Raw genomic sequence first — 24,306 nt, 5'->3', positions numbered from 1 at the left:
CAAGTAGAGAACAGTCTTGAACCACACAGAGCTCCCCAGAACCACACACCAGAGAGAAAGAGCAACATTAATCAGAGAACTGCAGACTCGAGACAGAATGTAGAAACACAAAGTAGACCAGAGAGAGAGAGAAAGAAAGCTGGGCTAGCAGTTAGGTGTTTCACTGCTCCTGTTTTGTCCCACTACGAGAACTGAGAGTTGAGAAACACACGTAACAGACCACCATTTGTCTGATAGTCTTTTCCTCCCTCTCTTTTATCATTCTTTCTTTTCTTACAGAGGGGCCGGTCTGTAGTGAGGGGTCTCTCTCTCCCTCTCTACTCTGACAGACGAGGGTAGCTCTGTTCTCTCTGGCACGTGAAACACTTCCCTCCACACCTCCCTCTCTCTCTCCTTCCCTCCCTCCTACCCCCCACTCAACAAAGCCAGCATTCCCACAGAAACCCCCTCAAATTCTGGAGTGAAAAACTACCCGTTTTACCATCCTTTCCTCCCTCGCTCCTTCCCTCTCTCACAGAGAAACATAAGCAGTAAAGAAAGGGGACAAGCACAGAGGTTCTTACCTCAGACAAGCTCCCGCTAGGAAAAGACAGGGAATATCATCCTCAACGCTCCGCACGGAAAGCAATCAGCAACAAGTAGTAACAACGAACAACTTCCCCTCCTTTCTCCCTCTCGTTCTCTGTTTCTCCCTCTGCTCCGTTCTGCAGTAGCTGCAGGGGTCTGAGGGAGCGTGTGTGTGTGTCACCGTGTGAGAGAGTATGCGTGTGTGTGTGTGTGAGAGCGTGTTTGTGGGTTGCGCAGTGGACTCCAGTAAGGGCATTGGAGTCCAGTAGGGGTCCAGTATTGACTCTGAGCGCTGAGTTTAGGTCCTCCCCCTTCTCAGGCTCACAGCAAAGAAAACAGCCACCAGAACAGAGGGGAGAAGATCTCTTTCTCTCAAACACTTTTGTTTCCCTCCCTCCTTCCCTCTTGCTTGTTTTCCATTTTCAGTCCATGGAACTAACTGCTTTTGTCACTCTCTTTCTCTCCTTCTTTCTCATACACACTGTCACCCTCACTTTCCCCCTGCGTGCGTGAGTGTGTATAGAGGGAATGCAGTTGTGCTCCAGCGCCCTGGGCTCAAAGGGGGCGGGACCTAGACCTCAGAGAGCAAAATTCCTTCCTGAGAATGTTCCAATCAGAGTAAGAGTTGTGGTAGACCAGAACAGAACTGCAGGGCTGAGGCCAGGACTCTCTCTCCACCAAACTACAGCTACAAGAGTTGTGCTACTTTCAGTCTCACATATACTGGGTTTTCCAATGATAATACTGTAAGCCACAATGCTACAATATTCCATATAAGTCTATTATAAAGAGCCAACACTGTAATTGCGTTGGCTGTTCCATACATGGAGATGATGAGAACTTAAATCTGTATAACTGGAAGGCTAAAGGAAAACAACCACAAGATCAGTTTGAAAGGTACTTTGAAATCCAACCTCATGCATGCACGAAAATAAGCTCCTGCACACAAACGAACAAATCTACCAAATCTGTGACAAAAATACTTAGCTATGCCTTTGAACTAGGAGGCAGGGGGTTGTCACCAGAACTGTGAGAGTTTCGCTATCTAGCTGTCTCTCCCCATGACCCTCCCTTCCCATCCCTCCCTCCTTCCCTGATCAATCCTCTCAGGTTTCTGCTCCTGTTCTAGCCCAGGAGGAATTGAGGCATTTGTACACAGAATGCCTCCCCCACCCAACTCATCCACAACACCCCTTCACAAGGTCTACCAACAGGGCTACCACCTCATCCCTCTCTCAACATCTCACAACTCCTCACTCTGACCCCACCACAAAGCCTATACCAGATCATCCCTTCACCATTACCCACTATAATTTAACCGCAGGACTAAGTCCTACCCATTCAGCAGACATACCTGTAAATCCGCTTCCCTAAACCCTTCAAACAGGAATACAACCCTTCTAACATGACTACAACCTCTCCCCCTAAGCTCTTCTGTGATGTACTGAGGGAGAGGGGAAGGTTGGACAAACAGACAGAGAGAAAGAGAGAGAGAGAACCTGAAAGACAGTGAAAGAGACTGAGGAGAGGACATTGGTATGTGGGCTATAGAGTTACACAGGACACAAAGAGAGAGAGGTCGTGAATCCTTGCCTCATATAGGTAACTCTCTCTGACACACCTTTCTCTTTATCTGTCCCTCTATTTAGCCTTCTCCTCTGTCACTAACCCCTCCCTCCCTCCCACCATCTCTATCACTTTGTTTGTTTTTCTGTGCCAGCGTGTGTGTGTGTGTTTATGTCAAAGTGTGTGTCAAAGCATTTGTCTAACTTAGTGTGTGTGAGTACATGTGTTACTAAGCATGTGTGTGTGACCAAACATGTCTGTCAGCAGACTGAAAGGTGAACAGTATCCTGTAAGTCCTTGAGGCTGCTACATGTGTCCTCACCCTCCACTGAGACCGGACAGAAACCCAAGAGGAAAGGAGGAAGTGAAAGAGAGAAAAGAGGATGGGAGAGAGAAAGAGATGAGCGAAATGGGAGTATGAGAAACAGAAAGGAATAAATAAACAGAGGTAGTGAGAGGAGATGAGAATATATAGAGATGAGGAGAGAGAAACAGAGAGAGGAATGGAGAGAGAAAAAGAGGTCTAGATAGAGAGAGGGACTGAAACGAGTGCAGCAGGCATAGAGGGAGAGATGAAGAGCAACAGTATGGAGGCGGAGACGCCCACCCTGCTCCAGAACTTTTCCCTGCAGCTCAAACAACACAAATACACGCACACACACACAGGCCATAGGAAATGTACAGTACAGAAGAGGCAGGTAACTTTCCACCCAAATGCAACAACAGGCAAAACATTGGAACAGCTCCACTCCACATGGAACAGGACAGAACTGAATAGCAGGCAACTTCAAATTTGACTGTGTGTGTGAGAGAGAGAATCTGTGTGTGGAACTGTGGATCAGATGGAGCTCTCATATGCAACTCTCACATAAATGAATGATGATAAATGGATGAATTAACCTGTTTGGGAAAAGTGTTCCAACAGCCAATGAAATTGCAGGGCGCCAAATACAAATCAACAGAAATCTCATGAATAAAATTTCTCAAACATACACGTATTAGGCAAAATTTTAAAGATAAAATTCTCGTTAATCCAGCCACAGTGTCTGATTTCAAAAATGCTTTACAGCGAAAGCTCCACAAACGATTATGTTAGGTTACCACCAAGTCACAGAAATACCCAGCCATTTTTCCAGCCAAAGAGAAGACTCACAAAATGAATCACTAACCTTTGATGATCTTCATCAGATGACACTCATAAGACTTATTGTTACACAATACATGTATGTTTTGTTCGATAAAGTGCATATTTATATCAAAAAATCTCATTTTACATTGGCGTGTTATGTTCAGTAGTTACAAAACATGCAGTGATTTTGCAGAGAGCCACATCAATTTACAGAAATACTCATTATAAATGTTGATGAAAATACAAGTGTTATGAATGGAATTAGAGACATACTTCTCCCTAATGCAACCTTAATGGGGCGGCAGGGTAGCCTAGTGGTTAGAGTGTTGGGCTAGTAACCGGAAGGTTGCAAGTTCAAATGCCAGAGCTGATAAGGTACAAATCTGTCGTTCTGCCACAGAACAGGCAGTTAACCCACTGTTCCATTGTAAATAAGAATTTGTTCTTAAACTGACTTGCCTAGTAAAATAAAGGTAAAAAAACGCTGTGTCAGATTTTTTTTTAAACTTGACGGAAAAAGCATACCATGCAATAATCTGAGTATGGAGCTCAGAGCCCAAACCAGCCAAAATAAATATCTGCCATGTTGCGAAGTCAACATTAGTCAGCAATAGCGTTATAAATATTAACTTACCTTTGATGATCTTCATCCGAATGCACTCCCAGGAATCCCAGTTCCACAGTAATTGTTTCATTTGTTCGATAAAGTTCATAATTTATGTCCATATACCTCCTTTTGTTAAAGCGTTTGGTAAACAAATCGAAACGCGCGTGCAACTTCCAGCAGAAAGGTCGGACGAAAATTCCAAAAAGTTATATTACTGGTTGTAGAAACATATCAACTAAGTACAGAATCAATCTTTAGGATGTTTTTATCATAAATCTTCAATAAAGTCCAAACCGGAGAATTCCATTGTCTGTAGAAAAGCCATGGAACGAGAGCTAACTTTCTCAAGACCAAGGCACTCTGCCAGACCACTGACTCAAACAGCCCTTATGAGCCCCTCCTTTGTAGTAGATGCCTCAAACAAGTTTCTAAAGATGTTTGACATCTAGCCTTAGGAAGTGCAACATAACCAATGTCCCACTGTATCTTCAATAGGGGCTGAGTTGAAAACCTACAAGCCTCAGATTTCCCACTTCCTGTTTGGATTGTTTCTCAGGTTTTTGCCTGCCATATCAGTTCTGTTATACTCACAGGCATCATTCAAACAGTTTTAGAAACTTCAGAGTGTTTTCTATCCAATACTACTAATAATATGCATATATTAGCATCTGGGACTGAGTAGGAGGCGGTTTACTCTGGGCACGCTTTTCATCCAAAAGTGAAAATGCTGCCCCCTATCCCAATGAAGTTATTGACTGAATAAGTGAATGAATTAGCCACATTGGTGTCTATCTGGTGTCTATCTGTTTTGCCTTGCTGTTCCCTCACCCATTTTCATGCTCAGTTGTATTTGTATGGCAGATCCAGTAAACAAATGTCTTCCGTTTGGCCACGCGAGATGATGGCTATGGCTTTTAGAATGAGAATGAGAATGGATGGAAGCTGAGATGGACAAAACTGTGGCAAGAGGTATGGCAGTGATAACAAATACACTCAACAAACAAACACACATACTGAACTTAAAGTTTAAGAGACAAAGAGATTGATAACTTTTCGCATCAGAATGTGAACGATTATATCTCAAGAGAACAGGAATCCTAGTTTAAGAGAGCAGGAGCTAACTTGTGGAAGTGAGGAAATGTGAACAGCTGCCATCTTGGAGACAAAAGCACTTGTGTGAGGCACGTGGGGTCAGCTGACCTGCCTTCCTCTATCCCTCCCTCACTCTCTCCCTCCCTCTGGGACAAGTGCTTTTTCTGGAAGAATTCCAACCGCATTCCGACTTAGAGGGCCCTGAACCAACCTGCCATTCCAGAACCCCATGTCTGTTCCACTAATGTTAGCCTGATCCCTAACACACACAGACACACACACACACACACACACACACACACACACACAGACACACACACACACACACACACACATCCGCTTACTGTCACAGATGATTTTTCTTGGCTAAAAGTTGATCTGTTGGTCTCAGTAAATCAGCACTTTTCCGGAGTGTTTACGATGGGATATATATTTTCAGTTGAATCAAATATGGTAACAGGGAGGTACAGTACAGGATATAGAGTGATTATAAGCTACCCATACTTATAAAAATAAGAATATTTATACTGTTCATATTTGAAGACGAATGCCACATAGAAATTAAGTTTAAGATATGATAAACAAATTTAACAATTTTCTCTCGGAAGCAAACATCAACAAAAAAGTTACATATATTTTTTAAGTGTCTATATTTGGTCCAGCTGATATCATTGTTGGTAGCGATGATGACACACCTAAATCACAGTGTAGTTAGTTCAGCCCCATGGTGAAATCCCAGAAACATTAAAAGCAGGATAAACAAAACAGAGATTCAAATCAGCTTGTCTTGCCTTTCCAACTTTGATTTGATTCCCCCAGGAAATGGCTTAGCAGTCTATGCGTCACGCCCTGATCTGTTTCACCTGTCCTTGTGATTGTCTCCACCCCCTCCAGGTGTCACCGATTTTCCCCTATGTACTTATCCCTGTGTTTCCAGTCTCTCTTGTATGTTTCCAAGTCAACCAGCGGTTTTCCCGTTCTCCTGCTTTTTGCATTCTCCTTTTTCTAGTCCTCCAGGTTTTGACCCTTGCCTCTTTCTGGACTTGGTACCTGCCTGCTTGACCGTTCTGCCTTTACCACGAGCCTGTCTGCCACTCTGTACCTCCTGGACTCTGATCTGGTTTTGACCCTTGCCTGTTTCTGGACTTGGTACCCGCCTGCCTGACCATTCTGCCTGTCTTGACCACGAGCCTGTCTGCCACTCTGTACCTCCTGGACTCTGATCTGGTTTTGACCTTTTTGCCTGTCCACGACCATTCTTGCTTAATAAATATTGTAAGACTCCAACCATCTGCCTCCTGTGTCTGCATCAGATATTCTGCCACTGTGTACTCGCTGTTTAGAGCCAAATAGCAGGAAAGTTTGCTCAGTTTATTTTTGTTAATTCTTTCCAATGTGTCAAGTAATTATCTTGTTGTTTTTTCATAATTTGGTTGGGTCTAATTGTGTTACTGTCCTGGGGCTCTGTGGGGTGTGTTTGTGTTTGTGAACAGAGCCCCAGGACCAGCTTGCTTAGGTGACTCTTCTCCAGGTTCATCTCTCTGTAGGTGATGGCTTTTATGGAAGGTTTGGGAATCGCTTCATTTTAGAGAGTTGTAGAATTTAACATCTCTTTTCTGGATTTTGATAATTGGCGGGCATCGGCCTAATTTTGCTCTGCATGCATTAGTTGGTGTTTTACGTTGAACACAGGATATTTTCACAGACTTCTGCATCTAGAGTCTCAATTAGTTGTTTTTCCCATGTTGTGAATTCTTGGTTGGTGAGTGGACCCCAGACCTCACAACCATAACGGGTAATTGGCTCTATAAATTATTCAATAATTTTTAGCCAGATCCTCATTGGTATGTAGAATTCTATGTTCCTTTTGATGGCCCTTCTTGCCTTGTCTCTCAGATTGTTCACAGCTTTGTGGCAGTTACCTGTGACGCTGATGTCTAGGCAGAGGTATATATCATTTTTTGTGTGCTCTAGGGCAATGGTGTCTAGATGGAATTTGTATTTGTGGTCCTTGAAACTGGACATTTTTTGGAACACCATTATTTTGGTCTTACTGAGATTTACTGTCAGGGCCCAGGTCTGACAGAATCTGTGCAGCAGTTTTCGGTGCTGATGTAGGCCTTCCTTGGTTTGGGACAGAAGCACTAGATAATCAGCAAACAGTAGACGTTAAACTTCAGATTCTAGTAGGGTGAGGCCGGGTGCTGCAGACTGTTCTAGTGCCCTCGCCAATTCATTGATATGCAGTGGGGAGAAGTATTTGATACACTGCCGATTTTGCAGGTTTTCCTACTTACAAAGCATGTAGAGGGCTGTCATTTTTTATCATAGGTACACTTCAACTGTGAGAGACGGAATCTAAAACAAAAATTCAGAAAATCACATTGTATGATTTTTAAGTAATTCATTTGCATTTTATTGCACAACATAAGTATTTGATCACCTACCAACCAGTAAGAATTCCGGCTCTCACAGACCTGTTCGTTTTTCTTTAAGAAGCCCTCCAGTTCTCCACTCATTACCTGTATTAACTGCACCTGTTTGAACTCGTTACCTGTATAAAAGACACCTGTCCACACACTTAATCAAACAGACTCCAACCTCTCCACAATGGCCAAGACCAAAGAGCTGTGTAAGGACATCAGAGATATAATTGTAGACCTGCACAAGGCTGGGATGGGCTACAGGACAATAGGCAAGCAGCTTGGTGAGAAGGCAACAACTGTTGGCACAATTATTAGAAAATGGAAGAGTTTGCCAATGACCATCTGGATGATCCAGAGGAGGAATGGGAGAAGGTCATGTGGTCTGATGAGACAAAAATAGAGCTTTTTGGTCTAAACTCCATTCGCCGTGTTTGGAGGAAGTAGAAAGATGAGTACAACCCCAAGATCACCATCCCAACTGTGAAGCATGGAGATGGAAACATCATTCTTTGGGGATGCTTTTCTGCAAAGGGGACAGGACGACTCACCGTATTGAGGGGAGGAGGGATGGGGCCATGTATCACGAGATCTTGGCCAACAACCTCCTTCCCCCATTGAAGATGGTTCGTGGCTGGGTCTTCCAGCATGACCATGACCCGAAACACACAGCCAGGGCAACTAAGGATTGGCTCCGCAAGAAGCATCTCAAGGTCCTGGAGTGGCCTAGCCAGTCTCCAGACCTGAAACCAATAGAAAATCTTTGGAGGGAGCTGAAAGTCCGTATTGCCCAGCGACAGCCCAGAAACCTGAAGGATCTGGAGAAGGTCTGTATGGAGGAGCGGTATTTTGGATATAAAAATAATCTTTATGGAACAAAAGGAACATTTATTGTGTAACTGGGAGTCTCGTGAGTGCAAACATCTGAAGATCATCAAAGGTAAGCGATTCATTTTATTGCTGTTCTGACTTTCGTGACAAATCTACTTTGCTGCTAGCTGTTTGTAATGTTTTTTCCTTACATAAACACTTGGATAGCTTTCACCAAAAAGTTTTTTTGAAATCTGACACGCCAGGTGGATTAACAACAAGCTATGCAGTGTTTTGCTATATTGCACTTGTGATTTCATGAAAATTAAATATTTTTGGCGCTCTGCAATTCAGCGGATTTTGACGGAAATGATCCCGCTAAAGGGATGGGTGCGCCAAGAAGTTAACTTGGGTCATCATTTTGGGTAGCCTTCCACAAGCTTCCCAAAATAAGTTGGGTGAGTTTTGGCCCATTCCTCCAGACAGAGCTGGTGTAACTGAGTCAGGTTTATAGGCCTCCTTGCTCGCACATGCTTTTACAGTTCTGCCCACACATTTTCTATAGGATTGAGGTCAGGGCTTTGTGATGGCCACTCCAATATCTTGACTTTGTTGTCCTTAAGCCAGTTTGCCACAACTTTACTTGCAAGTATACTTGGGGCAGTTGTCCATTTTGAAGACCCATTTGCAACCAAGCTTTAACTTCCTGACTGATGTCTTGAGATGTTGCTTCAATATAGCCACATAATTTTCCATCCTCATGAACCATCTATTTTGTGAAGTGCACTAGTTCCTACTGCAGCAAAGCACCCCCACAACATGATGCTGCCACCCCCTGTGCTTCATGGTTGGGATGATATTCTTCAGCTTGCAAGCCTCCCCCTTTTCCCTACAAACATAACGATTGTCAATATGGCCAAACAGTTCAATTTCTGTTAAATCAGACCAGAGGACAAAAAGTATAATCTTTGTCCCCATGTGCAGTTGCAAACCATAGTCTGGCTTTTTTATGTGGTTTTGGAGCAGTGGCTTCTTCCTTGCTGAGCTGCCTTCCAGGTTATGTTGACATAGGACATTGTTTTACTGTGGATATAGATACTTTTGTAACGGTTTCCTCCAGCATCTTCACAAGATCATTAAATTTTGTTCTGGGATTGATTTGCACTTTTCGTGCCAAAATACATTCATCTCTAGGAGACAGAATGCGTCTCCTTCCTGAGCCATATGACGGCTGCGTGGTCCCAGTGTGTTAATACCTGCGAACTATTGTTTGTACAGATGAATGTGGTACCTTCTTTCGTTTGGAAATTTCTCCCAAGGATGAACCAGACTTGTGGAGATCTACAATTTTTTTCCGAGGACTTGGCTGATTTCTTTTGATTTTCCCATGATGTCAAGCAAAGAGGCACTGAGTTTGAAAGTAGGCCTTGAAATACATCCTTGGCCTTGAAATACATCCACAGGTACACCTCCAATTGACTCAAACAATGTCAGAAGCTTCTAAAGCCATGACATAATGTTCATGCATTTTCCAAGCTCTTTAAAGGCACAGTTAATTTAGTGTATGTAAACTTCTGACCCACTGGAATTGTGATACAGTGAATTATAAGTGAAATAATCTGTTTGTAAACAATTGTTGGAAAAATTACTTGTGTCATTCACAAAGTAGATGTCCTAACCGACTTGCCAAAACTATAGTTTGTTAACAATAAATTTGTGGAGTGGTTGAAAAATTTGTATTTTATTAGAAATTTTAAACTCTTTTTTTACCCCTTTTTCTCCCCAATTTCGTGGTATCCAATTGTTTAGTTGCTACTATCTTGTCTCATCGCTACAACTCCCGTACGGGCTCGGGAGAGACGAAGGTTGAAAGTCATGCGTCCTCCGATACACAACCCAACCAAGCCGCACTGCTTCTTAACACAGCGCGCGCATCCAACCCGGAAGCCAGCCGCACCAATGTGTCGGAGGAAACACCGTGCACCTGGCAACCTTGGTTAGCGTGCACTGCGCCCGGCCCGCCACAGGAGTCGCTGGTGTGCGATGAGACAAGGACATCCCTACCGGCCAAACCCTCCCTAACCCGGACAACGCTATGCCAATTGTGCGTCGCCCCATGGACCTCCCGGTCGCGTCCGGAAAAATGAGTTTTAATGACTCCAACCAATGTGTATGTAAACTTCAACTTCAACTGTATGTTGTGTAATTTGTTAGATATTACTTGTTAGATATTACTGCACTGTTGGAGCTTGAAGCACAAGCCTTTCGCTACACCCACAATGACATCTGCTAATCACATGTATGTGACCAATATTTTGATTTGATTTGACTATGAACTCTCTGAGAGACTCTGGGTTGAAGTCAGTAATAAAGCAATCTACAGTTCTACTGCCAAGGGATGTGCTGTAGGTGTAACTACCCTAGGAGTCTCCTCAAAGCCTACGATGGACTATGTACAGACCCAGCGTACGACACAGCTGCAGGAGTTGTGACCCACCTTTGTTGGTTGTTTTGTCATAGTTGTGTCTAGGGGGGCATATTTTGGAGCAAATACTGACACCTCCAGGTAGGTGTTTTTACCCATGTGTGCTGAGAAAGTCAGGTTATTGTCTAGTTCTGGCATTTGTACCTGCGCCTGGAAATGGTTTATCTCCCCCTCTAGGATGGAGAACTTGTCATCGTTAAAGTATGGGGATTCTATTGGGGGTTCTATAGGGCTCCCGAGTGGTGCAGTGGTCTAAAGCACAGTGGTCTGAAGCTTCACTACAGACTCTGGTTTGATTCCGAGCTGTATTACACCAGGCTGTGATTGGGAGTTCCACAGGGCAGCACACAATTGGCCCAGCGTTGTCCGGGTTTTGCCGGCGTAGGCAGTCATTGTAAATAATAATTTGTTCTTAACTGCCTTGCCTAGTTAAATAAATAAAATATAGGTAGCACACATGAGGACATTCTTCTCTGTTGAGATAATTTCCTTATTAATTTCTAGCCAGATGTAAAATGTTCCTGTTTTGACTAATTTAATAGAGTGGGTTAGGTCTGTTCTATATCAAATTAGCACAACCCCTGAGTCTCTTCCCTGTTTCACACCTGGTAGTTTGGTGGAAAGGACTACCAGCTCTCTGTAACCTAGAGGGTAACCAGTGGGTCTGTCTCCTCTATACCGTGTTTCTTGTTTGAATCTCTCTCTCTCAATTCAATTCAATTCAAGGGCTTTATTGGTATGGGAAACGTGTTAACATTGCCAAAGCAAGTGAGGTAGACAACATACAAAGTGAATATATAAAGTGAAAAACAACAAATATTAACAGTAAACATTACACATACAGAGGTTTCAAAACAGTAAAGACATTACAAATGTCATATTATATATATATACAGTGTTTTAACAATGTGCAAATGGTTAAAGGACACAAGATAAAATAAATAAGCATAAATATGGATTGTATTTACAATGGTGTGTGTTCTTCACTGGTTGCCCTTTTCTCGTGGCAACAGGTCACAAATCTTGCTGCTGTGATGGCACACTGTGGAATTTCACCCAGTAGATATGGGAGTTTTTCAAAATTGGATTTGTTTTCAAATTCTTTGTGGATCTGTGTAATTTGAGGGAAATACGTCTCTCTAATATGGTCATACATTGGGCAGGAGGTTAGGAAGTGCAGCTCAGTTTCCACCTCATTTTGTGGGCAGTGAGCACATAGCCTGTCTTCTCTTGAGAGCCATGTCTGCCTACGGCGGCCTTTCTCAATAGCAAGGCTATGCTCACTGAGTCTGTACATAGTCAAAGCTTTCCTTAATTTTGGGTCAGTCACAGTGGTCAGGTATTCTGCCGCTGTGTACTCTCTGTGTAGGGCCAAATAGCATTCTAGTTTGCTCTGTTTTTTTGTTAATTCTTTCCAATGTGTTAAGTAATTATCTTTTTGTTTTCTCAAAGATTTGGTTGGTTCTAATTGTGCTGTTGTCCTGGGGCTCTGTAGGGTGTGTTTGTGAACAGAGCCCCAGGACCAGCTTGCTCTTCTCCAGGTTCATCTCTCTGTAGGTGATGACTTTGTTATGGAAGGTTTGTGAATCGCTTCCTTTTAGGTGATTGTAGAATTTAACGGGTCTTTTCTGGATTTTGATAATTAGTGGGTATCGGCCTAATTCTGCTCTGCATGCATTATTTGGTGTTCTACATTGTACACGGAGGATATTTTTACAGAATTCTGCGTGCAGAGTCTCAATTTGGTGTTTGTCACATTTTGTGAAGTCTTGGTTGGTGAGCGGACCCCAGACCTCACAACCATAAAGGGCAATGGGCTCTATGACTGATTCAAGTATTTTTAGACAAATCCTAATTGGTATGTTGAAATGTATGTTTCTTTTGATGGCATAGAATGCCCTTCTTGCCTTGTCTCTCAGATCGTTCACAGCTTTGTGGAAGTTACCTGTGGCGCTGATGTTTAGGCCAAGGTATGTATAGTTTTTTGTGTGCTCTAGGGCAACAGTGTCTAGATGGAATTTGTATTTGTGGTCCTGGTGACTGGACCTTTTTTGGAACACCATTATTTTGGTCTTACTGAGATTTACTGTCAGGGCCCAGGTCTGACAGAATCTGTGCATAAGATCTAGGTGCTGCTGATCTACCCTCCTTGGTTGGTGACAGAAGCACCAGATCATTGGCAAACAGCAGACATTTGACTTCGGATTCTAGCAGGGGGAGGCCGGGTGCTGCAGACTTTTCTAGTGCCCGCGCCAATTCGTTGATATATATGTTGAAGAGGGTGGGGCTTAAGCTGCATCCCTGTCTAACCCCATGACCCTGTGTGAAGAAATGTGTGTGTTTTTTGCCAATTTTAACCGCACACTTGTTGTTTGTGTACATGGATTTTATAATGTCGTATGTTTTACCCCCAACACCACTTTCCATCAGTTTGTATAGCAGACCCTCATGCCAGATTGAGTCGAAGGCTTTTTTGAAATCAACAAAGCATGAGAAGACTTTGCCTTTGTTTTGGTTTGTTTGGTTGTCAATTAGGGTGTGCAGGGTGAATACATGGTCTGTTGTACGGTAATTTGGTAAAAAGCCAATTTGACATTTGCTCAGTACATTGTTTTCATTGAGGAAATGTACGAGTCTGCTGTTAATAATAATGCAGAGGATTTTCCCAAGGTTACTGTTGACACGTATTCCACGGTAGATATTGGGGTCAAATTTGTCTCCACTTTTGTGGATTGGGGTGATCAGTCCTTGGTTCCAAATATTGGGGAAGATGCCAGAGCTAAGTATGATGTTAAAGAGTTTTAGTATAGCCAATTGGAATTTGTTGTCTGTATATTTGATCATTTCATTGAGGATACCATCAACACCACAGGCCTTTTTGGGTTGGAGGGTTTTTATTTTGTCCTGTAACTCATTCAATGTAATTGGAGAATCCAGTGGGTTCTGGTAGTCTTTAATAGTTGATTCTAAGATCTGTATTTGATCATGTATATGTTTTTGCTCTTTATTCTTTGTTATAGAGCCAAAAAGATTGGAGAAGTGGTTTACCCATACATCTCCATTTTGGATAGATAATTCTTCGTGTTGTTGTTTGTTTAGTATTTTCCCAGAAGTGGTTAGAGTCTATGGATTCTTCAATTGCATTGAGCTGATTTCTGACATGCTGTTCCTTCTTTTTCCGTAGTGTATTTCTGTATTGTTTTAGTGATTCACCATAGTAGACTCAGGTTTTCCGGGTCTCTATGTTTTTGGTTGGACAGGTTTCTCAATTTCTTTCTTAGATTTTTGCATTCTTCATCAAACCATTTGTCATTATTGTTAATTTTCTTGGGTTTTCTATTTGAGATTTTTAGATTTGATAGGGAAGCTGAGAGGTCAAATATACTGTTAAGATTTTCTACTGCCAAGTTTACACCTTCACTATTACAGCGGAACGTTTTACACAGGAAATTGTCTAAAAGGGATTGAATTTGTTGTTGCCTAATTGTTTTTTGGTAGGTTTCCAAACTGCATTCCTTCCATCTATAGCATTTCTTAATGTTACTCAGTTCCTTTGGCTTTGATGCCTCATGATTGAGTATTGCTCTGTTTAAGTAGACTGTGATTTTGCTGTGGTCTGATAGGGGTGTCAGTGGGCTGACTGTGAACGCTCTGAGAGACTCTGGGTTGAGGTCAGTGATAAAGTAGTATACAGTACTACTGCCAAGAGATGAGCTATAGGTGTACCTACCATAGGAGTCCCCTCGAAGCCTACCGTTGACTATGTACATACCCAGCGTGCGACAGAGCTGCAGGAGTTGTGACCCGTTTTTGTTGGTTATGTTGTCATAGTTGTGCCTAGGGGGGCATATGTGGGAGGGAATGCTGTCACCTCCAGGCAGGTGTTTGTCCCCATGTGTGCTGAGGGTGTCAGGTTCTTGTCCGGTTCTGGCATTTAGGTCGCCACAGACTAGTACATGTCCCTGGGCCTGGAAATTATTGATTTCCCTCTCCAGGATGGAGAAGCTGTCTTCATTAAAATATGGGGATTCTAGTGGGGGGATATAGGTAGCACACAGGAGGACATTTTTCTCTGTTAGGATAATTTCCTTTTGAATTTCTAGCCAAATGTAGAATGTTCCTGTTTTGATTAATTTAATGGAGTGAGTTAGGTCTGCTCTATACCAAATTAGCATACCCCCTGAGTCCCTTCCCTGTTTCACACCTGGTTTGGTGGATGGGACTACCAGCTCTCTGTAACCTAGAGGGCAACCATTCTCAACCTCTCTCTCAATTAAATTCAATGGTCTCTCTTCCTCTATCTCTCTATCCCTTTCTTTTTCTGTGTCTCCCTCTCTCTGGCAGACAGAGTGGTGTTGAACCATTTGCATGAGATTTACACACTGTCCTGTGAAAAGCACATTCTCTCCATCCATTGGTTCTAACCATGTAACGGGCTCAAGGCTGTGCTTGGCGCTATCTCATACCCTGCAGTCACACCATGTTACACATGGCAACTAACACGAAACACACACACACGACACACTGTGGACACACACACAATATATTTAAACATATGTAAACTAGACAGAAGGAGCACATTTCCTAAAACAACAATATTTGCAACCCTTACAAGTGGGTGGGGTTATATCCTGCCTGTTTGGCCCTGTCCGGGGGTATCATCGGATGGGGCCACAGTGTCTCCTGACCCCTCCTGTCTCAGCCTCCAGTATTTATGCTGCAGTAGTTTATGTGTCGGGGGGCTAGGGTCAGTTTGTTATATCTGGAGTATTTCTCCTGTCTTATCCGGTGTCCTGTGTGAATTTAAGTATGCTCTCTCGAATTCTCTCTTTCTCTCTCTCAGAGGACCTGAGCCCTAGGACCATGCCTCAGGACTACCTGGCATGATGACTCCTTGCTGTCCCCAGTCCACCTGGCCGTGCAGCTGCTCCAGTTTCAACTGTTCTGGCTATGGAACCTTGACCTGTTCACCAGATGTGCTACCTGTCCCAGACCTGCTGTTTTCAACTCTCTAGAGACAGCAGGAGCACTCTCAATGATCGGCTATGAAAAGCCAACTCACATTTACTACTGAGGTGCTGACCTGTTGCACCCTCAACTACTACTGTGATTATTATTATTTGGCCATGCTGGTCATTTATGAACATTTGAACATCTTGGCCATGTTCTGTTATAATCTCCACCCGGCACAGCCAGAAGAGGACTGGCCACCCCTCATAGCCTGGTTCCTCTCTAGGTTTGTTCCTAGGTTTCGGCCTTTCTAGGGAGTATTTCCTAGCCACCGTGCTTCTGCACCTGCATTTCTTGCTGTTTGGGGTTTTAGGCTGGGTTTCTGTCCATCATTTTGAGATATCAGCTGATCTAAGAAGGGCTTTATAAATACATTTGATTTGATATCTGTTGTTTTATCTGTTCCTTCCTCTCTCCCAGTCTGCCCCCCTCCTTCCTCCCTCCCTCCCTCCCTCCTCTTCCTTCCCTCCCTCCCTCCCTCCTCCTCCCTCCTCTTCCCTCCCTCTCTCCGCTTCCCTCCCTCCCTCCACTTCCCTCCCTCCCTCCTCTTCCCTCCCTCCCTGGTAGGATAAGGACGCGTCTCTCTCAGCAGGGATCCTGACTAACAGATGGGGCCAAATGGAGTTGTGCTGCGTACTAACACAGATCAGACTCAGGTGCTAACAATACTCACAGCACCAGCAGCCAGGCTTACTTACACTTACTAATTAACTGATCCTAAATCAGCCTCAAAGCACCAATACACACCAGCAGCTAGGCTTAATTACAGCTTCAATAACTGATCCTAGTTCAGCCTTAATGTGACAATGCATCAGAAGCAGACTGAGACCTTCATTGCAGAACTGAACCAAGATAAGCCTTAAAACTATATCATGGATCGTCAGGCATCCACAGCTCTGTCTATGAATTTGAGCGTGATTACATTTTTCCAGCCCCATCCCTCAGTTTTTTACTGAAACAGTGGCGGAAAGAACAGTTTGTTATTTTCTCAACTGCTGGTTGGCTACATAACCACTGATTTGCTCAATTTCCTCCTTTCAACAGACCAGGCTGTTTCCATAATGTAGTAGATTCTGATGGCCATGGATGAAAACGAGAGTAGGAGAAAGAGACTTTCTCATTTATCTCTTCTCCCTCTACCTCTTTCTGCCCCGCCTCTCTCTCTCTCTCTCTCTCTCTCTCTCTCTCTTCCCTTCCTTCTCCCTCTGCAGTCTCTCCAATAACCTCAATATCCACTCACCAATCAAAATTGAAATCCCATCCTCAATATCTAAACGCAAAACCAGCACCACTCTGAGTATTGAGATCTCATTGGCTGAACTGACTTCAGACTGTTGGCTGTTTACCTCTTAGTACTTCTATACTTCCAGAAATAAGATCTATCTGTGCTGTGCTGCTGTGTGGAGCTAATATACTTACATTCCCATATCACTCCCCTGGGCCACCATCAGATCTGCAGAAATGGAGTTGTGCCCAGATAGAGATTACAATAGTGAGATGTTTTATGCATCGCAAATGGCACCCTATTCTGTATATAGTGCACTACTTTTGACCATGACTACAGGCACAAGTAGTGCACTATATAGGGAATAGAGTGCCATTTGGGACGCATCCAACGCATGTGTATTTTAGGCAGGTGTGATATCTATAGGACTGACTGAGACAAAGACAGCAGGCTGCTTCCTCCTCGTCCTCACAGCACACAGAGATAGACAAAAGGAGAGGATGCCTCTGGTGTGGATGTTGGATGGATGCCCACTGGCGGATGCTAATTAGCCGTTAGCGTCAGTGCTGATTAGCTGCTGCATAAACACACAGACATGTATGTGTTGTACACACGCACAAACACACACAAACACGACAGCATGCATAAATGGACACACACACACACACACACGCACACAATATTACACACACAGTCATGAGACAGGATAGAGGACAGACCAGAAAAGAATCTGTTAACAGTGTTTGGATGCCATTGAAGCACTGAGCATAACACACACTGTAACACCTTGGTCAATGTAGAGTCTGTAAGATGGACAGGACTGACCAGGGAGAAGAGTACTGTCCATATATAAGAGCGGACAGGGTTTAAGTGAGAGCATCCCCCTCTAGACCCAGTTCCATATCATAAAACCCCCTTATAGCACATGACCAACTACCACACGGCCACTTTATATAAGCCTTCACTGCGACAAAGCATTGTGTGTGTGTGTGTTTGTGTGTCTCAGACCAGATACACAAAATCGGGAAAATAACTAGCACACTGCAGCAAACAAGATGAAATAAAAGCCAGAAATATAAACATCTCTTTTAAAAGAGAGAAACAACCGAGACAACTCAATGCCCTCCCTCCATCTAGTCAACCCTCAAGACTGTAGTGTGTCCCACTTGCAAATGGCTGCTTTGACAATTTCAAACTGGAGTAAAAACTAGCTTGTAGCTGGACAACATCCAGTAATTCAGTTAAGTTTAAAGAAAGATGGGAAGATGGAGGGAGAGAGTGAGGGAGAGCGAGAGAGAGATATTGAGGAAGTTAAAAGAGAGAAAAAGGAGAAAAAAATATTAAAAGTAAGGACAATATGGAGGGAGAGAGAGGGAGAGAGAGATATGGAGATTGTTTTTCCCAGTATTTCTCTTACTAATAAGTGAGAAGTAGCGGTAGTATGGTGCAGTCCTTCTTTCTTCCAAAGTTTTCCCCCCTCAGGGGTGTGACTGTTCCCCTGGCCCTCGCTCTACACCCCTCCTTGTGCCCCCTCCTCCAGTGGAGGAATTCAGCTCTCCTCAACTAGGACCAAAACACTGAGACCTATTTACATGTCAATGAAGGAAGACAACAGATTGTCTTTTTTCACTCTCCCATTTCCTTTCAACCTCTCTCAATTCAATTTCAATTCAAAGATGTTCAAATTGCCAAAGCAAGTGGAATAGATAATATACAAAAGTGAAATAAACAATAAATATGAACAGTAAACACTATATTCACAGAGGTTCCAAAAGAATAGAGACTATTCAAATGTCATATTATGTCGATATACAGTGTTGTAACGACGTGCAAATAGTTAAGGTACAAAAGGGAAAATAAATCAACTTAAATATGGGTTGTATTTACAATGGTGTTTGTTCTTCACTGATTGCCCTTTTCTTGTGGCAACAGGTCACAAATCTTGCTGCTTTGACAGCACACTGTGGTATTTCACCGAATACATATGGGAGTTTATCAAAATTGGATTTGTTTTCAAATTCTTTGTGGATCTGTGTAATCTGAGGGAAATATGTGTCTAATATGGTCCTACATTTGGCAGGACGTTAGTTAGGAAGTGCAGCTCAGTTTCCACCTCATTTTGTGGGCAGTGTGCACATAGCCTGTCTTCTCTTCAGAGCCAGGTCTGCCTACAGCAGCCAAATCAAATCAAATCAAATTTATTTGTCACCTACACATGGTTAGCAGATGTTAATGCGAGTGTAGCGAAATGTTTGTGCTTCTAGTTCCGACAATGCAGTAATAACCAACGAGTAATCTAACCTAACAATTCCAAAACTACTACCTTATACACAAAGGGATAAAGAAGTGTAAAGGGATAAAGAATATGTACTTAAAGATATATGAATGAGTGATGGTACAGAACGGCATAGGCAAGATGCAGTAGATGGTATCGAGTACAGTATATACATATGAGATGAGTAATGTAGGGTATGTAAACAAAATGCACTCAATTTTAGTGGAGGCTGTTTAACAGTCTGATGGCCTTGAGATAGAAGCTGTTTTTCAGTCTCTCGGTCCCTGCTTTGATGCACCTGTACTGACCTCGCCTTCTGGATGATAGCGGGGTGAACAGGCAGTGGCTCGGGTGGTTGTTGTCCTTGATGATCTTTATGGCCTTCCTGTAACATCGGGTGGTGTAGGTGTCCTGGCGGGCAGGTAGTTTGCCCCCGGTGATGCGTTGTGCAGACCTCACTACCCTCTGGAGAGCCTTATGTTTGTGGGCGGAGCAGTTGCCGTACCAGGCGGTGATACAGCCCGACAGGATGCTCTCGATTGTGCATCTGTAGAAGTTTGTGAGTGATGTTGGTGACAAGCCAAATTTCTTCAGCCTCAAGAGGTTGAAGAGGCGCTGCTGCGCCTTCTTCACGATGCTGTCTGTGTGGGTGGACCAATTCAGTTTGTTTGTGATGTGTACGCCGAGGAACTTAAAACTTACTACCCTCTCCACTACTGTCTCTCTCAATAGCAAGGCAATGCTCGCTGAGTCTGTACCTAGTCAAAGCTTTCTTTAATTTTGGTTCAGTCACAGTGGTCAGGTATTCTGCCACTGTACTCTCTGTTTAGGGCCAAATAGCATTCTAGTTTGCTCCGTTTTTTGTTAAATTATTTCTAGTGTGTCAAGTTATTATCTTTTTGTCTTCTCATGATTTGGTTGGGTCTAATTGTGATGCTGTCCTGGGGCCCTGTGGGGTCTGTTTGTGTTTGTGAAAATAGCCCCAGTGCCAGCTTCCTTAGGGGACTCTTCTCAAGGTTCATCTCTCTGTAGGTGATGGCTTTGTTATGGAATATTTGGGAATGAGAATTTGAGGTTTTTGTAGAATTGAACATATATTTTCTGGATTTTGTTATTAGTCGTTATTGACCTAATTCTGCTCTGCATGTATTATTTGGTGTTTTACATTGTGCACAGAGGATATCTTTGCAGGATTCTGCGTGCATAGTCTCAATTTTGTGTTTTTCCCATTTTGTGAATTCTTGGTTGGTGAGTGGACCCCAGACCTCACAACCATAAAGGCCAATTCAAGTATTTTTAACCAGATCCTAATTGGGATGTCAAATTGTGTGTTATTTTTGATGATGTAGATGGCCCTTCTTGCCTTCTCTCTCAAATCGTTCACAGCTTTGTGGAAGTCAGGTGGAGCGCTGATGTTTAGGCCGAGGTAGGTATCGTGTTTTGTGTGCTCTAGGTAAACGGTGTCTCGATGGAATTTGTATTTGTGGTCCTAGCAACTGGACCTTTTTTGGGCCTACAGCAGCACCTAGATCTTCTGCACAGATTCTGTCAGACCTGGGCCCTGACAGTAAATTATGGTGTATTTTTGTCTTACCGAGATTTATTGTCATGGCCCAGGTCTGACAGAATCTGTGCAGAAGATCTAGGTGCTGCTATAGGCCCTCCTTGGTTGGGGACAGAAGTGCCAGATCATCAGCAAACAGTAGGCATTTTAACTTCAAATTCTCATAGAGTGAAGCCGGGTGCTGCAGACTTTTCCAGTGCCCTTGACAATTTATTGATATACATATTGAAGAGGGTGAGGTTCAAGCTGCATCCCTGTCTCACCACACGGTCCTGTGGAAAGAAATGTGTGTATTTTTTGCCAATTTTAACTGCACACTTGTTGTTTGTGTACATGGATTTTATAATGTTGTATGTTTTCTCCCAACACCACTTTCCATCAATTTGTATAGAAGTCCCTCATGCCAAATTGAGTCAAAAGCATTTTTGAAATCAACAAAGCATGAGAAGACTTTGCCTTGGTTTTGGTTTATTTGTTTGTCAATTAGGGTGTGCAGGGTGAATACGTGGTCTGTCGTACAGTAATTTGGTAAAAAGCCACTTTGACATTTCCGCAGTACATTGTTTTCACTGAGGAAAGGTACAATTCTGCTGTTAATGATAATGCAGAGGGTTTTCCCAAGGTTGCAGTTGACACATATTCCACAGTAGTTATTGAGGTCAAATTTGTCTCCACTTTTGTGGATTGGGGTGATCAGTCCTTGGTTCCAAATATTGGGGAAGATGCCAGAGCTGAGGATGATGTTAAAGAGTTTAAAATAATCTCTCTTTCTCTCTGGGGAAGAGACAGGAATAGTAGGTTCTGTAGTGGATGAGTTTAGTGAGCATAAACTTTTAATTGTGGTGTTCTTACAGGGAACCCACAGTGATAGTGGTAATAAGGCAGTGTGGGGCATGGAGAGGGAGGGGCAGTGTTTAATTATTCATGGATCAAATGTAAGTGCAGGATTAGCCGTTCTGTTCTCATTGGACCTTAAATTAATATCTACCTCAGAGGTCGATAAGGGGCGGTTGTTGGTCATAGGGGGTTTACTTTTCTGTTTTTTAATGTCTATGCTCCTAATAGGGGAGCTGACCGGGTGCAGCTATTTAAGAAGCTTAGACAGGACCTACTGGGGGGAATGAACGACTAGAACTGTACAACATATTACACACTAGATAGGATAGATCTACAGTCGGGGGTGGTCTTAAACAATATGTTGCAATAGCATGGACTAATAGATGTGTAGAGGGAGGGAGGATCTATACCAGGGTGAAAGTAGTGGAAGGGAGGATTTGTGCAGCAATGCTGGATAGGATCTATGGCAGTATGAGAAGCTGTAACAGGGTTATGGACTCCCAGATTTGCCCTTTGTGGCATCTCAGACCATCACACACAGTTGATTACAGAGCAGGCTGGTTGGAGGAGCTATAGGAGGACGTGCTCATTGTAATGGCTGGAATGGAATCAATGGAGTGGTACCAAACACATCAAACATTAAACACATTGTTCTTCTACATCTGCATTGCTTGCTGTTTGCGGTTTTAGGCTGTGTTTCTGTATATGCACTTTGTGACATCCGTAAAAAGGGTTTTATAAATACATTTGGTTTGATTCCATTGATTCCATTCCAGCCATTACAATGAGCCTGTCCTTCTATAGCTCCTCCCACCACCCATTTATTTTTTTTATTTCACCTCTATTTAACCAGGTAGGCTAGTTGAGAACAAGTTCTCATTTGCAACTGTGACCTGGCCAAGATTAAGCAAAGCAGTTTGACACATACAACAAAACAGAGGTTGAGATACCTACATGTACATACTACCTCAATAAGCCTGACTAACAGGTGTCTGTATATAGCCTTGCTACTCTTTTTTCAAATGTATTTTTACTGTTGTTTTATTTATTTACTCACACACACACACCTTTTTTTTCTCGCACCATTGGTTAGAGCCTGTAAGTAAGCATTTCACAGTAAGGTTGACACCTGTTGTATTCGGCGCACATGACAAATAAACGTTGATTTGATTTGAGATTATTGGTTGAGACTTGGAAAGGGAGGAAAGCTGAGTTTGAGACAATGGTGAAATGTGGTGAAAACAAATAAGGGTGTTTTGCCAGCAGTACTCTGCCCATGGGACAGCTAGGATAAGGTCTACTATGCAGAGGTTGGAGAAGGATATTAGAGGCATTTCTGCCTTACTGGGCAGCAGAACTCAGTGTCAGAGAGGGAGTTAGGGCTAAGCAGACGCAGATGGGTTCTTTTTTACAGGATCAGGTGAAGGGGGCACTTATTAGAGCATGGATTGCCACCCTGACAGACATGGATGCTTCGAGTGCGTTTTTCTTCAACCTGGAGAGGAAGTCGGCGCAGCAGAAGCAGATGTTCCATCTACGGCGTCACTGGAGTTGTCTGATCTCGAATCCAGCGGAGATGACGAGGGTGACTATTGACTAGAAGTCAGACCTCTACGGAGACTGCAACAATCATCCTCAGTGTGCTCAGGAGACTCTGCAGACGTTGCCTTTGCTTGAGCCAGAGTGCTGGGCTGGATAGTGAGCTTTCATTTCAGGAACTAACAGCAGCAGAAATCGACCCCCGTGCGCTGGGGGTCGATGGACTAACAGCTGAGTTTTATAAACGTTCCTGTGGTGTACTGGGAGGGACCTCTTGGAGATCTTTCGGGAGTCCTTTGAGAACTCTGTACTACCAATCAGCTGCTAGCGGGAAGTACTGTCTCTACTGCTGAGAAAGGGGGACTTAACTCCATTAAAGAACTGCAGGCGGATGTCGTTGCTCTTCTTGGATTAGAAAATATTGTTCATGCAAATCGGCTGAAAGGTTGTTTGGACACCATAGTTCACAGGGACCAGGCATACTATGTGCCTGGGCAGAAAATCATGGAAAACTTGTTTATTTTGAGAGATGTGATAGACATCAATTCAATGTATGATCAGGATCTGGGACTCTTTTCCATCAATCAAGAAAAAGCTTTTGATAGAGTGTGTCATGTGACTCGTATCTATCTGTTTAAAACCATGGAATTGTTTGGCCTGGGTAGCGGGTTTAAAATCATGGGTCAAGCTACTGTACTCTGGGGGCTTCTGATATGGTAAAAGTGGGGGGTAGGCTGAGCCGGCCAGTCTCAGTTAGGAGAGGGATTCGGCAGGGGTGTCCACTCTCGGGTCATATCTACCGTTTAAAAATCAAATCAAATTTAATTTGTCACATACACATGGTTAGCAGATGTTAATGCGAGTGTAGCGAAATGCTTGTGCTTCTAGTTCCGACAATGCAGTAATAACCAACAAGTAATCTAGCTAACAATTCCAAAACTACTACCTTATAGACACAAGTGTAAGGGGATAAAGAATATGTACATAAAGATATATGAATGAGTGATGGTACAGAGCGGCATAGGCAAGATACAGTAGATGGTATTGAGTGCAGTATATACATGAGATGAGTATGTAAACAAAGTGGCATAGTTAAAGTGGCTAGTGATACATGTATTACATAAAGATGCAGTAGATGATATAGACTACAGTATATACATATACATATGAGATGAAT

The 24,306-nt window shown here is 43.2% G+C and overlaps 1 protein-coding gene across 5 annotated transcripts in view; it reads right to left on the bottom strand.

Annotated features, from left to right (window-relative positions):
* LOC110522816 (disabled homolog 2-interacting protein) overlaps positions 1-24,306 on the bottom strand; it is a 277,388-nt gene that overhangs the window by 248,228 nt on the left and 4,854 nt on the right. Inside the window, exon 1 of one of the 5 annotated variants that reach the window (XM_036977018.2) lies at positions 564-1,129. The exons of 3 other annotated variants lie outside the window; for them this stretch is intronic. The gene's annotated coding sequence lies outside the window, so the exon portion shown is untranslated. Of the gene's footprint in view, positions 1-563; positions 1,130-24,306 lie in introns of those variants that run through there. One more of the 5 variants, XM_036977019.2, reaches the window with a different exon arrangement.

The sequence above is a fragment of the Oncorhynchus mykiss genome, chromosome 5 (genome assembly GCF_057628025.1).
Source record: "Oncorhynchus mykiss isolate SJ-2025 chromosome 5, ASM5762802v1, whole genome shotgun sequence".
Classification (NCBI taxonomy): domain Eukaryota; kingdom Metazoa; phylum Chordata; class Actinopteri; order Salmoniformes; family Salmonidae; genus Oncorhynchus; species Oncorhynchus mykiss.
Note: the sequence above shows the minus strand (reverse complement) of the source record. Positions and strands in the feature narration are given on the sequence as shown.